The following is an 18020-nucleotide window of genomic DNA, read 5'->3' as shown; positions in this document are numbered from 1 at the left end:
TAAAACTACAATAAATGTTTTATACCTAGTCCCGCACAGTGACGTTTATCTGATTCCCTGTACTCACCGAGAGCATTCTGTGTCATATGGATGCATATCAAATGAAGTGAAAAGTAATGGAATACTCGCTTTTTTATTTATCCCTATGCATCGTGGTGCCCACACCATGATGAGACGCTGTTTCAATAAACCTTTTTATATATGTTCTTTACTGTTCTTCCTTTTTCTTCTTGCTTTATCATACTGACACACGAGAGAGAGAGAGAGAGAGAGAGAGAGAGAGAGAGTATGCAACAAAGTTCGCATAACTTTATCAGCTATTAACATTAATTGTACTTCTGTGTAATTTTATTTTTAACGCGTTATCCTATAACGATTGCAAACAAGGGCAAAAACTCTACTGATCTTACTCGATAATTATACCATACTGAATTAATAAGTTTATCTCGTAAAAACGGATCATATATATATCCTGGGTGGCTGAGGGTGTTTTAAGATATGTGTGTGTCTTTTGTGATATATATATATATATATATATATATATATATATATATATATATATATATATATATATATATATATATATATATACGTTTGTGTGTGTACATACATACATACATACGTGTATTATTTACATATAGTCTTGGATAATTTTAATTATTGGGATATGGATTTTAGATATCAACAGATACAAAGGAAACAAACGTTTCAATACATATAATGACATTTTCTTAAATTCTACATTGTATCATATTGACCTACTACTTGCTAGGCAAGCTGACTTTTATAAAATTTGCAAACTCCTTATATATATTTAAACTTACTTTTAGTATTCAACCAGAAAATCAGTACAGTGCAGAAAGATTGAAAATATTATTTCTTTCATATATATATATATATATATATATATATATATATATATATATATATATATATATATATATATGAGAGAGAGAGAGAGAGATGGGGGGATTCGGAATGGTTTAAACAGACTCTAAATTACACTGATAAAATGTACATCAGTCCAATGGTTAACATGATAGATTTCTATCAAGCTGGTTGCCCTATTGTACCCTTGAGCAAGACTACCCTCATTGCCTAATAAAACCAAGCAGTCTTTTGCCAGAACACCATAATGTGAACTTAGGCCATCTAAATCAAATTCCTATGTGAAATTTGCCAATATAAGCCAATACACTTTAATGCAAACTTAGCCAATCTAAACCAAATATCTTAATGGAAACTTAGCCAAACACCTTAATGTGAACTTAGCCCATCTAAACCAATGTACCATAATGTGAACTTAGCCCATCTAAACCAAGAAAAGAATAATGTGATATTGGCTCATATAAACAAAAACACCTTAATGCTATCTTAGCCAATCTAAACCAACCGACTTAATTTATTTTTATAAAGAATACAAAGTGAAAATTTAAATACTTTTCAGCATTATAAATGAAATCACAAATAGTCCATGAAAAGTTATATGACAAGTCCAAAAGGGTAGTGTTCCAAATGAATGCCAGTGGTTTTCTGAATGAAGTCCAATTTTGAATGTGCTGATGTAATAACAATCTTGACGTGTGGCGATGATGTAATTTAGAATGTCCTTGAATGAATTCATAATAGTCCCAAAATAGCGATTTTTGATATTTGGACATTAGTATTGGGGTGTATGGACATATTTGTTTTGCTTATCAAAACGTTGGAAATCGCCGACACCATGCGGTATCGGCATAGGCTGCTTACTAGCCACAGGGGGCTCGTATCATTGCTTACAATGAAACTATCAGTCGTACATATAGTATAAAATGTATGACTGTCAGTTCAATTGTGAGCAACGATGCGAGCCCCTGTGCTTACTAGCCTGCCATGCAAACTTGACCGACCTTTCATCGAGATATACCTGCATGAAATCGAGAGAAATACGATTTATTTTCTCAGAAATAATTCCGAGTATAACATCATTTGTCGTTAATGAAGCTGACTGACGAAAGAAAACGACAACCTTGATGAAATTTGACACGGAACTCGCCATTGTATTACTATTCAAATGACTGCACAAATATGGCAACCTACATGTCAGTGACATCGGCGATCAAATAAGCTCTTGCTTCTTTACAGATTGAAACTGAAGGGATGTATTGTCGTAAGCAGAGCTCTCCCCTGTCTCTAATATATATATGTGTGTGTGTGTGTGTGTGTGTGTGTGTGTGTGTGTGTGTGTGTGCGTGTGTGTGTAATATATCTTTGTAACGACGAAGAGACAACCTATATTAGTCTTAAATTTGTACATACAAATGTCTACGGCCATACCACGTTGAAAACACCGGTTCTCGTCCGATCACCGAAGTTAAGCAAGGTCGGGCCCGGTTAGTACTTGGATGGGTGACCGCCTGGGAATACCGGGTGCTGTAGGCATTTTTTAAATTTTTTTTTGGTTCCATCCTCACTGTGAGGATATGCGATCATATATGGCCAATATTTCTTGTTCACAAATCTGGTGCAAATTTTTCAGTTTCCTCTACCTCCAGGATCGAAATGGGCCGCCTCGTATGCCGTCCAGATCCTCCAAATTTCTTCTGATATTCCGGATTCAGCCTATAGCGAATAATTGCAACGTATGCAATCGATGTCTTTCATTTTGGATACTTGTCTGTGGTATTTCTTATTCAATAACTGATAGATATATTTGGAATGTATTATTTTTAATTATTTTAATTTATTTACCTGTTTTTAGCAGGGCACCAGTCTATCAGTGTGAAACTTGGCATCCCTTAGCGAATACTTCGAATATGGGCCATTGACAAAATAAATTGGTGTATAAATCTCTGTTTTGATTACAGTAAGTTTGGATGGATGTTCCCTGCTTCCACTTCCTTGCACTTTCTGTGTTTCCACAACTTTAACGTTTCCGAGCTGCAAGACGATATCCGTTTCAAATCAGATTCGAGTCCGTCTTTAAAGGTAGCTCATAGGCTGATGTCGATTATTTACCTATTGAATTAGTCAGTTGATACAAGATAAATAATAATAATAATAATAATGCCCAAAAACAACAAAAATGAACTGAATCTTCGTTTAAATGCATTGTTATTTAAGTCCATTTGAAGGTGTAAACCTCCGGTTAAGCAACTAATGTCCGAGTCCGAAAATGCCTGAATTACAAATTTGAATAATGTATGAAGGCAGTTTATCTATATAAGTTTTAATAAGTACACTTTAATTACTAATTTTACACGGCACATAAACGTAAACGTCTGTACATCGGAAACGGTGAAGAGAGAAGCGAATATAAGTCTTAAATTTACACACACTTGTGTCTACGGCCATACCACGTTGAAAGCACCGGTTCTCGTCCGATCACCGAAGTTAAGCAACGTCGGGCCCGGTTAGTACTTGGATGGGTGACCGCCTGGGAATACCGGGTGCTGTAGACTCTAATTTTTTTTTTTTCTTTTATAACTAAAAACAGTTGAAGTTTTTCTTTCTTTCTTTTATTGTAACTAAATTTACTTTATTCAATATAAATAATAAATAGAGCAATTTCTCGACTTTCATTTTCTCTTTTTCCTTAACTTTCTTCAATAATTCGGATCCTAAAAAAATCAAGTATAGGACCTGAATATAGCAAATGTTGCTTTGCACTTCTCTGCTCTTGGTTTCGATCCTTACTACTGGAATATGCGATCATAGATGACCAGTATTTCTTATTAACAAATTCGGTTCAATTTATCCAGTTTCCTCTACTTTTACTACCACAACAAGCTGCCTCCTTTCACGTCGAAATACTTCCTTCAAGTTTCTTCTCATATATTCCTGGTGTAGTCTCTAGCGCAGAGTTGCAAAATATGCGATCAATGTCTTTCATTTTGGGTACTTATTTGTGGTATTTCTTATTCACTAATTGATTGATAAATATGGAATGTATGAATTGTGAGAATTTTTTATATTAATTTATTGATTGATTGATTTCTTTTACAGCAGGGCCTCAGTCTGCCAGTGGGAAAATTGGCATCCTGTAGCGAATACTGTAAATATGGGCCATTGGCTAAATAAATTGGGTTATAAAATTCTGTTTTGATTACAGTAAGTTTAGATAGATATTCCATGCTTCCACTTTCTGTATTTCCACAACGTTAACTTCTACAAGTTGCAAGAAGAGATCCTTTGCAAATCTGATAAGACCCTATTTTTAAAGTTAGCTTATAGGCCGGTGTCGCTTATTTTAACCAAATGATAGGACAGAAAGAGGAATAATAATAATAATAATAACAACAACAATAATGTCCTGAATCTGCATTTTAAGTCAATTTCAACATGGAATTCTCCCCTTATCTGGGTCAGAAAATGGATGAGTGACAAATATGAGTATCTGAGGCCAGTTTTGCTTCTTTTGGATTAGAACTTTGAATCAGTATACACTTTAGTTACTAATATTATACTGCACACAAACATTTGTACATCGGAAACGTTGAAGAGATGTGTGACTAATCAGCCCAAGAGTCTTGAAAACGCATCAAGACAACAAATTATGTTTTACAGTCGAAATGTTGTTCTCACTAGAACTGAAATCATTTAATTTCTACTTAAATGCCCGAAAAATTTACAATTAAAACTACAATAAATGTTTTATACCTAGTCCCGCACAGTGACGTTTATCTGATTCCCTGTACTCACCGAGAGCATTCTGTGTCATATGGATGCATATCAAATGAAGTGAAAAGTAATGGAATACTCGCTTTTTTATTTATCCCTATGCATCGTGGTGCCCACACCATGATGAGACGCTGTTTCAATAAACCTTTTTATATATGTTCTTTACTGTTCTTCCTTTTTCTTCTTGCTTTATCATACTGACACACGAGAGAGAGAGAGAGAGAGAGAGAGAGAGAGAGAGTATGCAACAAAGTTCGCATAACTTTATCAGCTATTAACATTAATTGTACTTCTGTGTAATTTTATTTTTAACGCGTTATCCTATAACGATTGCAAACAAGGGCAAAAACTCTACTGATCTTACTCGATAATTATACCATACTGAATTAATAAGTTTATCTCGTAAAAACGGATCATATATATATCCTGGGTGGCTGAGGGTGTTTTAAGATATGTGTGTGTCTTTTGTGATATATATATATATATATATATATATATATATATATATATATATATATATATATATATATATATATATATATATATATATATATATATATATATATATACGTTTGTGTGTGTACATACATACATACATACGTGTATTATTTACATATAGTCTTGGATAATTTTAATTATTGGGATATGGATTTTAGATATCAACAGATACAAAGGAAACAAACGTTTCAATACATATAATGACATTTTCTTAAATTCTACATTGTATCATATTGACCTACTACTTGCTAGGCAAGCTGACTTTTATAAAATTTGCAAACTCCTTATATATATTTAAACTTACTTTTAGTATTCAACCAGAAAATCAGTACAGTGCAGAAAGATTGAAAATATTATTTCTTTCATATATATATATATATATATATATATATATATATATATATATATATATATATATATATATATATATATGTGAGAGAGAGAGAGAGAGAGATGGGGGGATTCGGAATGGTTTAAACAGACTCTAAATTACACTGATAAAATGTACATCAGTCCAATGGTTAACATGATAGATTTCTATCAAGCTGGTTGCCCTATTGTACCCTTGAGCAAGACTACCCTCATTGCCTAATAAAACCAAGCAGTCTTTTGCCAGAACACCATAATGTGAACTTAGGCCATCTAAATCAAATTCCTATGTGAAATTTGCCAATATAAGCCAATACACTTTAATGCAAACTTAGCCAATCTAAACCAAATATCTTAATGGAAACTTAGCCAAACACCTTAATGTGAACTTAGCCCATCTAAACCAATGTACCATAATGTGAACTTAGCCCATCTAAACCAAGAAAAGAATAATGTGATATTGGCTCATATAAACAAAAACACCTTAATGCTATCTTAGCCAATCTAAACCAACCGACTTAATTTATTTTTATAAAGAATACAAAGTGAAAATTTAAATACTTTTCAGCATTATAAATGAAATCACAAATAGTCCATGAAAAGTTATATGACAAGTCCAAAAGGGTAGTGTTCCAAATGAATGCCAGTGGTTTTCTGAATGAAGTCCAATTTTGAATGTGCTGATGTAATAACAATCTTGACGTGTGGCGATGATGTAATTTAGAATGTCCTTGAATGAATTCATAATAGTCCCAAAATAGCGATTTTTGATATTTGGACATTAGTATTGGGGTGTATGGACATATTTGTTTTGCTTATCAAAACGTTGGAAATCGCCGACACCATGAGGTATCGGCATAGGCTGCTTACTAGCCACAGGGGGCTCGTATCATTGCTTACAATGAAACTATCAGTCGTACATATAGTATAAAATGTATGACTGTCAGTTCAATTGTGAGCAACGATGCGAGCCCCTGTGCTTACTAGCCTGCCATGCAAACTTGACCGACCCTTCATCGAGATATACCTGCATGAAATCGAGAGAAATACGATTTATTTTCTCAGAAATAATTCCGAGTATAACATCATTTGTCGTTAATGAAGCTGACTGACGAAAGAAAACGACAACCTTGATGAAATTTGACACGGAACTCGCCATTGTATTACTATTCAAATGACTGCACAAATATGGCAACCTACATGTCAGTGACATCGGCGATCAAATAAGCTCTTGCTTCTTTACAGATTGAAACTGAAGGGATGTATTGTCGTAAGCAGAGCTCTCCCCTGTCTCTAATATATATATGTGTGTGTGTGTGTGTGTGTGTGTGTGTGTGTGTGTGTGTGTGCGTGTGTGTGTAATATATCTTTGTAACGACGAAGAGACAACCTATATTAGTCTTAAATTTGTACATACAAATGTCTACGGCCATACCACGTTGAAAACACCGGTTCTCGTCCGATCACCGAAGTTAAGCAACGTCGGGCCCGGTTAGTACTTGGATGGGTGACCGCCTGGGAATACCGGGTGCTGTAGGCATTTTTTAAATTTTTTTTTGGTTCCATCCTCACTGTGAGGATATGCGATCATATATGGCCAATATTTCTTGTTCACAAATCTGGTGCAAATTTTTCAGTTTCCTCTACCTCCAGGATCGAAATGGGCCGCCTCGTATTCCGTCCAGATCCTCCAAATTTCTTCTGATATTCCGGATTCAGCCTATAGCGAATAATTGCAACGTATGCAATCGATGTCTTTCATTTTGGATACTTGTCTGTGGTATTTCTTATTCAATAATTGATAGATATATTTGGAATGTATTATTTTTAATTATTTTAATTTATTTACCTGTTTTTAGCAGGGCACCAGTCTATCAGTGTGAAACTTGGCATCCCTTAGCGAATACTTCGAATATGGGCCATTGACAAAATAAATTGGTGTATAAATCTCTGTTTTGATTACAGTAAGTTTGGATGGATGTTCCCTGCTTCCACTTCCTTGCACTTTCTGTGTTTCCACAACTTTAACGTTTCCGAGCTGCAAGACGATATCCGTTTCAAATCAGATTCGAGTCCGTCTTTAAAGGTAGCTCATAGGCTGATGTCGATTATTTACCTATTGAATTAGTCAGTTGATACAAGATAAATAATAATAATAATAATAATGCCCAAAAACAACAAAAATGTACTGAATCTTCGTTTAAATGCATTGTTATTTAAGTCCATTTGAAGGTGTAAACCTCCGGTTAAGCAACTAATGTCCGAGTCCGAAAATGCCTGAATTACAAATTTGAATAATGTATGAAGGCAGTTTATCTATATAAGTTTTAATAAGTACACTTTAATTACTAATTTTACACGGCACATAAACGTAAACGTCTGTACATCGGAAACGGTGAAGAGAGAAGCGAATATAAGTCTTAAATTTACACACACTTGTGTCTACGGCCATACCACGTTGAAAGCACCGGTTCTCGTCCGATCACCGAAGTTAAGCAACGTCGGGCCCGGTTAGTACTTGGATGGGTGACCGCCTGGGAATACCGGGTGCTGTAGACTCTAATTTTTTTTTTTCTTTTATAACTAAAAACAGTTGAAGTTTTTCTTTCTTTCTTTTATTGTAACTAAATTTACTTTATTCAATATAAATAATAAATAGAGCAATTTCTCGACTTTCATTTTCTCTTTTTCCTTAACTTTCTTCAATAATTCGGATCCTAAAAAAATCAAGTATAGGACCTGAATATAGCAAATGTTGCTTTGCACTTCTCTGCTCTTGGTTTCGATCCTTACTACTGGAATATGCGATCATAGATGACCAGTATTTCTTATTAACAAATTCGGTTCAATTTATCCAGTTTCCTCTACTTTTACTACCACAACAAGCTGCCTCCTTTCACGTCGAAATACTTCCTTCAAGTTTCTTCTCATATATTCCTGGTGTAGTCTCTAGCGCAGAGTTGCAAAATATGCGATCAATGTCTTTCATTTTGGGTACTTATTTGTGGTATTTCTTATTCACTAATTGATTGATAAATATGGAATGTATGAATTGTGAGAATTTTTTATATTAATTTATTGATTGATTGATTTCTTTTACAGCAGGGCCTCAGTCTGCCAGTGGGAAAATTGGCATCCTGTAGCGAATACTGTAAATATGGGCCATTGGCTAAATAAATTGGGTTATAAAATTCTGTTTTGATTACAGTAAGTTTAGATAGATATTCCATGCTTCCACTTTCTGTATTTCCACAACGTTAACTTCTACAAGTTGCAAGAAGAGATCCTTTGCAAATCTGATAAGACCCTATTTTTAAAGTTAGCTTATAGGCCGGTGTCGCTTATTTTAACCAAATGATAGGACAGAAAGAGGAATAATAATAATAATAATAACAACAACAATAATGTCCTGAATCTGCATTTTAAGTCAATTTCAACATGGAATTCTCCCCTTATCTGGGTCAGAAAATGGATGAGTGACAAATATGAGTATCTGAGGCCAGTTTTGCTTCTTTTGGATTAGAACTTTGAATCAGTATACACTTTAGTTACTAATATTATACTGCACACAAACATTTGTACATCGGAAACGTTGAAGAGATGTGTGACTAATCAGCCCAAGAGTCTTGAAAACGCATCAAGACAACAAATTATGTTTTACAGTCGAAATGTTGTTCTCACTAGAACTGAAATCATTTAATTTCTACTTAAATGCCCGAAAAATTTACAATTAAAACTACAATAAATGTTTTATACCTAGTCCCGCACAGTGACGTTTATCTGATTCCCTGTACTCACCGAGAGCATTCTGTGTCATATGGATGCATATCAAATGAAGTGAAAAGTAATGGAATACTCGCTTTTTTATTTATCCCTATGCATCGTGGTGCCCACACCATGATGAGACGCTGTTTCAATAAACCTTTTTATATATGTTCTTTACTGTTCTTCCTTTTTCTTCTTGCTTTATCATACTGACACACGAGAGAGAGAGAGAGAGAGAGAGAGAGAGTATGCAACAAAGTTCGCATAACTTTATCAGCTATTAACATTAATTGTACTTCTGTGTAATTTTATTTTTAACGCGTTATCCTATAACGATTGCAAACAAGGGCAAAAACTCTACTGATCTTACTCGATAATTATACCATACTGAATTAATAAGTTTATCTCGTAAAAACGGATCATATATATATCCTGGGTGGCTGAGGGTGTTTTAAGATATGTGTGTGTCTTTTGTGATATATATATATATATATATATATATATATATATATATATATATATATATATATATATATATATATATATATATATATATACGTTTGTGTGTGTACATACATACATACATACGTGTATTATTTACATATAGTCTTGGATAATTTTAATTATTGGGATATGGATTTTAGATATCAACAGATACAAAGGAAACAAACGTTTCAATACATATAATGACATTTTCTTAAATTCTACATTGTATCATATTGACCTACTACTTGCTAGGCAAGCTGACTTTTATAAAATTTGCAAACTCCTTATATATATTTAAACTTACTTTTAGTATTCAACCAGAAAATCAGTACAGTGCAGAAAGATTGAAAATATTATTTCTTTCATATATATATATATATATATATATATATATATATATATATATATATATATATATATATATATATATATATATATATGTGAGAGAGAGAGAGAGAGAGATGGGGGGATTCGGAATGGTTTAAACAGACTCTAAATTACACTGATAAAATGTACATCAGTCCAATGGTTAACATGATAGATTTCTATCAAGCTGGTTGCCCTATTGTACCCTTGAGCAAGACTACCCTCATTGCCTAATAAAACCAAGCAGTCTTTTGCCAGAACACCATAATGTGAACTTAGGCCATCTAAATCAAATTCCTATGTGAAATTTGCCAATATAAGCCAATACACTTTAATGCAAACTTAGCCAATCTAAACCAAATATCTTAATGGAAACTTAGCCAAACACCTTAATGTGAACTTAGCCCATCTAAACCAATGTACCATAATGTGAACTTAGCCCATCTAAACCAAGAAAAGAATAATGTGATATTGGCTCATATAAACAAAAACACCTTAATGCTATCTTAGCCAATCTAAACCAACCGACTTAATTTATTTTTATAAAGAATACAAAGTGAAAATTTAAATACTTTTCAGCATTATAAATGAAATCACAAATAGTCCATGAAAAGTTATATGACAAGTCCAAAAGGGTAGTGTTCCAAATGAATGCCAGTGGTTTTCTGAATGAAGTCCAATTTTGAATGTGCTGATGTAATAACAATCTTGACGTGTGGCGATGATGTAATTTAGAATGTCCTTGAATGAATTCATAATAGTCCCAAAATAGCGATTTTTGATATTTGGACATTAGTATTGGGGTGTATGGACATATTTGTTTTGCTTATCAAAACGTTGGAAATCGCCGACACCATGAGGTATCGGCATAGGCTGCTTACTAGCCACAGGGGGCTCGTATCATTGCTTACAATGAAACTATCAGTCGTACATATAGTATAAAATGTATGACTGTCAGTTCAATTGTGAGCAACGATGCGAGCCCCTGTGCTTACTAGCCTGCCATGCAAACTTGACCGACCCTTCATCGAGATATACCTGCATGAAATCGAGAGAAATACGATTTATTTTCTCAGAAATAATTCCGAGTATAACATCATTTGTCGTTAATGAAGCTGACTGACGAAAGAAAACGACAACCTTGATGAAATTTGACACGGAACTCGCCATTGTATTACTATTCAAATGACTGCACAAATATGGCAACCTACATGTCAGTGACATCGGCGATCAAATAAGCTCTTGCTTCTTTACAGATTGAAACTGAAGGGATGTATTGTCGTAAGCAGAGCTCTCCCCTGTCTCTAATATATATATGTGTGTGTGTGTGTGTGTGTGTGTGTGTGTGTGTGTGTGTGTGTGCGTGTGTGTGTAATATATCTTTGTAACGACGAAGAGACAACCTATATTAGTCTTAAATTTGTACATACAAATGTCTACGGCCATACCACGTTGAAAACACCGGTTCTCGTCCGATCACCGAAGTTAAGCAAGGTCGGGCCCGGTTAGTACTTGGATGGGTGACCGCCTGGGAATACCGGGTGCTGTAGGCATTTTTTAAATTTTTTTTTGGTTCCATCCTCACTGTGAGGATATGCGATCATATATGGCCAATATTTCTTGTTCACAAATCTGGTGCAAATTTTTCAGTTTCCTCTACCTCCAGGATCGAAATGGGCCGCCTCGTATTCCGTCCAGATCCTCCAAATTTCTTCTGATATTCCGGATTCAGCCTATAGCGAATAATTGCAACGTATGCAATCGATGTCTTTCATTTTGGATACTTGTCTGTGGTATTTCTTATTCAATAATTGATAGATATATTTGGAATGTATTATTTTTAATTATTTTAATTTATTTACCTGTTTTTAGCAGGGCACCAGTCTATCAGTGTGAAACTTGGCATCCCTTAGCGAATACTTCGAATATGGGCCATTGACAAAATAAATTGGTGTATAAATCTCTGTTTTGATTACAGTAAGTTTGGATGGATGTTCCCTGCTTCCACTTCCTTGCACTTTCTGTGTTTCCACAACTTTAACGTTTCCGAGCTGCAAGACGATATCCGTTTCAAATCAGATTCGAGTCCGTCTTTAAAGGTAGCTCATAGGCTGATGTCGATTATTTACCTATTGAATTAGTCAGTTGATACAAGATAAATAATAATAATAATAATAATGCCCAAAAACAACAAAAATGTACTGAATCTTCGTTTAAATGCATTGTTATTTAAGTCCATTTGAAGGTGTAAACCTCCGGTTAAGCAACTAATGTCCGAGTCCGAAAATGCCTGAATTACAAATTTGAATAATGTATGAAGGCAGTTTATCTATATAAGTTTTAATAAGTACACTTTAATTACTAATTTTACACGGCACATAAACGTAAACGTCTGTACATCGGAAACGGTGAAGAGAGAAGCGAATATAAGTCTTAAATTTACACACACTTGTGTCTACGGCCATACCACGTTGAAAGCACCGGTTCTCGTCCGATCACCGAAGTTAAGCAACGTCGGGCCCGGTTAGTACTTGGATGGGTGACCGCCTGGGAATACCGGGTGCTGTAGACTCTAATTTTTTTTTTTCTTTTATAACTAAAAACAGTTGAAGTTTTTCTTTCTTTCTTTTATTGTAACTAAATTTACTTTATTCAATATAAATAATAAATAGAGCAATTTCTCGACTTTCATTTTCTCTTTTTCCTTAACTTTCTTCAATAATTCGGATCCTAAAAAAATCAAGTATAGGACCTGAATATAGCAAATGTTGCTTTGCACTTCTCTGCTCTTGGTTTCGATCCTTACTACTGGAATATGCGATCATAGATGACCAGTATTTCTTATTAACAAATTCGGTTCAATTTATCCAGTTTCCTCTACTTTTACTACCACAACAAGCTGCCTCCTTTCACGTCGAAATACTTCCTTCAAGTTTCTTCTCATATATTCCTGGTGTAGTCTCTAGCGCAGAGTTGCAAAATATGCGATCAATGTCTTTCATTTTGGGTACTTATTTGTGGTATTTCTTATTCACTAATTGATTGATAAATATGGAATGTATGAATTGTGAGAATTTTTTATATTAATTTATTGATTGATTGATTTCTTTTACAGCAGGGCCTCAGTCTGCCAGTGGGAAAATTGGCATCCTGTAGCGAATACTGTAAATATGGGCCATTGGCTAAATAAATTGGGTTATAAAATTCTGTTTTGATTACAGTAAGTTTAGATAGATATTCCATGCTTCCACTTTCTGTATTTCCACAACGTTAACTTCTACAAGTTGCAAGAAGAGATCCTTTGCAAATCTGATAAGACCCTATTTTTAAAGTTAGCTTATAGGCCGGTGTCGCTTATTTTAACCAAATGATAGGACAGAAAGAGGAATAATAATAATAATAATAACAACAACAATAATGTCCTGAATCTGCATTTTAAGTCAATTTCAACATGGAATTCTCCCCTTATCTGGGTCAGAAAATGGATGAGTGACAAATATGAGTATCTGAGGCCAGTTTTGCTTCTTTTGGATTAGAACTTTGAATCAGTATACACTTTAGTTACTAATATTATACTGCACACAAACATTTGTACATCGGAAACGTTGAAGAGATGTGTGACTAATCAGCCCAAGAGTCTTGAAAACGCATCAAGACAACAAATTATGTTTTACAGTCGAAATGTTGTTCTCACTAGAACTGAAATCATTTAATTTCTACTTAAATGCCCGAAAAATTTACAATTAAAACTACAATAAATGTTTTATACCTAGTCCCGCACAGTGACGTTTATCTGATTCCCTGTACTCACCGAGAGCATTCTGTGTCATATGGATGCATATCAAATGAAGTGAAAAGTAATGGAATACTCGCTTTTTTATTTATCCCTATGCATCGTGGTGCCCACACCATGATGAGACGCTGTTTCAATAAACCTTTTTATATATGTTCTTTACTGTTCTTCCTTTTTCTTCTTGCTTTATCATACTGACACACGAGAGAGAGAGAGAGAGAGAGAGAGAGAGTATGCAACAAAGTTCGCATAACTTTATCAGCTATTAACATTAATTGTACTTCTGTGTAATTTTATTTTTAACGCGTTATCCTATAACGATTGCAAACAAGGGCAAAAACTCTACTGATCTTACTCGATAATTATACCATACTGAATTAATAAGTTTATCTCGTAAAAACGGATCATATATATATCCTGGGTGGCTGAGGGTGTTTTAAGATATGTGTGTGTCTTTTGTGATATATATATATATATATATATATATATATATATATATATATATATATATATATATATATATATATATATATATACGTTTGTGTGTGTACATACATACATACATACGTGTATTATTTACATATAGTCTTGGATAATTTTAATTATTGGGATATGGATTTTAGATATCAACAGATACAAAGGAAACAAACGTTTCAATACATATAATGACATTTTCTTAAATTCTACATTGTATCATATTGACCTACTACTTGCTAGGCAAGCTGACTTTTATAAAATTTGCAAACTCCTTATATATATTTAAACTTACTTTTAGTATTCAACCAGAAAATCAGTACAGTGCAGAAAGATTGAAAATATTATTTCTTTCATATATATATATATATATATATATATATATATATATATATATATATATATATATATATATATATATATATATATATATATATATATATGAGAGAGAGAGAGAGAGAGATGGGGGGATTCGGAATGGTTTAAACAGACTCTAAATTACACTGATAAAATGTACATCAGTCCAATGGTTAACATGATAGATTTCTATCAAGCTGGTTGCCCTATTGTACCCTTGAGCAAGACTACCCTCATTGCCTAATAAAACCAAGCAGTCTTTTGCCAGAACACCATAATGTGAACTTAGGCCGTCTAAATCAAATTCCTATGTGAAATTTGCCAATATAAGCCAATACACTTTAATGCAAACTTAGCCAATCTAAACCAAATATCTTAATGGAAACTCAGCCAAACACCTTAATGTGAACTTAGCCCATCTAAACCAATGTACCATAATGTGAACTTAGCCCATCTAAACCAAGAAAAGAATAATGTGATATTGGCTCATATAAACAAAAACACCTTAATGCTATCTTAGCCAATCTAAACCAACCGACTTAATTTATTTTTATAAAGAATACAAAGTGAAAATTTAAATACTTTTCAGCATTATAAATGAAATCACAAATAGTCCATGAAAAGTTATATGACAAGTCCAAAAGGGTAGTGTTCCAAATGAATGCCAGTGGTTTTCTGAATGAAGTCCAATTTTGAATGTGCTGATGTAATAACAATCTTGACGTGTGGCGATGATGTAATTTAGAATGTCCTTGAATGAATTCATAATAGTCCCAAAATAGCGATTTTTGATATTTGGACATTAGTATTGGGGTGTATGGACATATTTGTTTTGCTTATCAAAACGTTGGAAATCGCCGACACCATGCGGTATCGGCATACCCTGCTTACTAGCCACAGGGGGCTCGTATCATTGCTTACAATGAAACTATCAGTCGTACATATAGTATAAAATGTATGACTGTCAGTTCAATTGTGAGCAACGATGCGAGCCCCTGTGCTTACTAGCCTGCCATGCAAACTTGACCGACCTTTCATCGAGATATACCTGCATGAAATCGAGAGAAATACGATTTATTTTCTCAGAAATAATTCCGAGTATAACATCATTTGTCGTTAATGAAGCTGACTGACGAAAGAAAACGACAACCTTGATGAAATTTGACACGGAACTCGCCATTGTATTACTATTCAAATGACTGCACAAATATGGCAACCTACATGTCAGTGACATCGGCGATCAAATAAGCTCTTGCTTCTTTACAGATTGAAACTGAAGGGATGTATTGTCGTAAGCAGAGCTCTCCCCTGTCTCTAATATATATATATATATATATATATATATATATATATATATATATATATATATATATATATATATATATGTGTGTGTGTGTGTGTGTGTGTGTGTGTGCGTGTGTGTGTAATATATCTTTGTAACGACGAAGAGACAACCTATATTAGTCTTAAATTTGTACATACAAATGTCTACGGCCATACCACGTTGAAAACACCGGTTCTCGTCCGATCACCGAAGTTAAGCAACGTCGGGCCCGGTTAGTACTTGGATGGGTGACCGCCTGGGAATACCGGGTGCTGTAGGCATTTTTTAAATTTTTTTTTGGTTCCATCCTCACTGTGAGGATATGCGATCATATATGGCCAATATTTCTTGTTCACAAATCTGGTGCAAATTTTTCAGTTTCCTCTACCTCCAGGATCGAAATGGGCCGCCTCGTATGCCGTCCAGATCCTCCAAATTTCTTCTGATATTCCGGATTCAGCCTATAGCGAATAATTGCAACGTATGCAATCGATGTCTTTCATTTTGGATACTTGTCTGTGGTATTTCTTATTCAATAATTGATAGATATATTTGGAATGTATTATTTTTAATTATTTTAATTTATTTACCTGTTTTTAGCAGGGCACCAGTCTATCAGTGTGAAACTTGGCATCCCTTAGCGAATACTTCGAATATGGGCCATTGACAAAATAAATTGGTGTATAAATCTCTGTTTTGATTACAGTAAGTTTGGATGGATGTTCCCTGCTTCCACTTCCTTGCACTTTCTGTGTTTCCACAACTTTAACGTTTCCGAGCTGCAAGACGATATCCGTTTCAAATCAGATTCGAGTCCGTCTTTAAAGGTAGCTCATAGGCTGATGTCGATTATTTACCTATTGAATTAGTCAGTTGATACAAGATAAATAATAATAATAATAATAATGCCCAAAAACAACAAAAATGAACTGAATCTTCGTTTAAATGCATTGTTATTTAAGTCCATTTGAAGGTGTAAACCTCCGGTTAAGCAACTAATGTCCGAGTCCGAAAATGCCTGAATTACAAATTTGAATAATGTATGAAGGCAGTTTATCTATATAAGTTTTAATAAGTACACTTTAATTACTAATTTTACACGGCACATAAACGTAAACGTCTGTACATCGGAAACGGTGAAGAGAGAAGCGAATATAAGTCTTAAATTTACACACACTTGTGTCTACGGCCATACCACGTTGAAAGCACCGGTTCTCGTCCGATCACCGAAGTTAAGCAACGTCGGGCCCGGTTAGTACTTGGATGGGTGACCGCCTGGGAATACCGGGTGCTGTAGACTCTAATTTTTTTTTTTTCTTTTATAACTAAAAACAGTTGAAGTTTTTCTTTCTTTCTTTTATTGTAACTAAATTTACTTTATTCAATATAAATAATAAATAGAGCAATTTCTCGACTTTCATTTTCTCTTTTTCCTTAACTTTCTTCAATAATTCGGATCCTAAAAAAATCAAGTATAGGACCTGAATATAGCAAATGTTGCTTTGCACTTCTCTGCTCTTGGTTTCGATCCTTACTACTGGAATATGCGATCATAGATGACCAGTATTTCTTATTAACAAATTCGGTTCAATTTATCCAGTTTCCTCTACTTTTACTACCACAACAAGCTGCCTCCTTTCACGTCGAAATACTTCCTTCAAGTTTCTTCTCATATATTCCTGGTGTAGTCTCTAGCGCAGAGTTGCAAAATATGCGATCAATGTCTTTCATTTTGGGTACTTATTTGTGGTATTTCTTATTCACTAATTGATTGATAAATATGGAATGTATGAATTGTGAGAATTTTTTATATTAATTTATTGATTGATTGATTTCTTTTACAGCAGGGCCTCAGTCTGCCAGTGGGAAAATTGGCATCCTGTAGCGAATACTGTAAATATGGGCCATTGGCTAAATAAATTGGGTTAT

At 34.1% G+C, this 18020-nt stretch overlaps 8 non-coding genes across 8 annotated transcripts; all 8 read left to right on the top strand.

Moving 5' to 3' along the window:
- The first annotated feature begins 2302 nt into the window (after positions 1-2302).
- LOC149770325 (5S ribosomal RNA) lies at positions 2303-2421 on the top strand. The gene has a single exon (XR_016418799.1). It is a non-coding gene; the product is annotated as a 5S ribosomal RNA (ribosomal RNA).
- Positions 2422-3321: 900 nt separating this feature from the next.
- LOC149770324 (5S ribosomal RNA) lies at positions 3322-3440 on the top strand. The gene has a single exon (XR_016418637.1). It is a non-coding gene; the product is annotated as a 5S ribosomal RNA (ribosomal RNA).
- Positions 3441-6947: 3507 nt separating this feature from the next.
- On the top strand, positions 6948-7066 carry LOC149770323 (5S ribosomal RNA). Its single transcript, XR_016418678.1, has one exon. It is a non-coding gene; the product is annotated as a 5S ribosomal RNA (ribosomal RNA).
- A 900-nt stretch (positions 7067-7966) lies between these two features.
- On the top strand, positions 7967-8085 carry LOC149770322 (5S ribosomal RNA). Its single transcript, XR_016418626.1, has one exon. It is a non-coding gene; the product is annotated as a 5S ribosomal RNA (ribosomal RNA).
- Positions 8086-11577: 3492 nt separating this feature from the next.
- On the top strand, positions 11578-11696 carry LOC149770321 (5S ribosomal RNA). Its single transcript, XR_016418798.1, has one exon. It is a non-coding gene; the product is annotated as a 5S ribosomal RNA (ribosomal RNA).
- Positions 11697-12596: 900 nt separating this feature from the next.
- On the top strand, positions 12597-12715 carry LOC149770320 (5S ribosomal RNA). Its single transcript, XR_016418615.1, has one exon. It is a non-coding gene; the product is annotated as a 5S ribosomal RNA (ribosomal RNA).
- A 3538-nt stretch (positions 12716-16253) lies between these two features.
- On the top strand, positions 16254-16372 carry LOC149770319 (5S ribosomal RNA). The gene has a single exon (XR_016418677.1). It is a non-coding gene; the product is annotated as a 5S ribosomal RNA (ribosomal RNA).
- A 900-nt stretch (positions 16373-17272) lies between these two features.
- On the top strand, positions 17273-17391 carry LOC149770318 (5S ribosomal RNA). Its single transcript, XR_016418603.1, has one exon. It is a non-coding gene; the product is annotated as a 5S ribosomal RNA (ribosomal RNA).
- Positions 17392-18020: the final 629 nt, after the last annotated feature.

Source organism: Sinohyriopsis cumingii, unplaced genomic scaffold (genome assembly GCF_028554795.1).
Source record: "Sinohyriopsis cumingii isolate HCF-2022 unplaced genomic scaffold, ASM2855479v2 utg002479l, whole genome shotgun sequence".
NCBI lineage: Eukaryota > Metazoa > Mollusca > Bivalvia > Unionida > Unionidae > Sinohyriopsis > Sinohyriopsis cumingii.
Note: the sequence above shows the minus strand (reverse complement) of the source record. Positions and strands in the feature narration are given on the sequence as shown.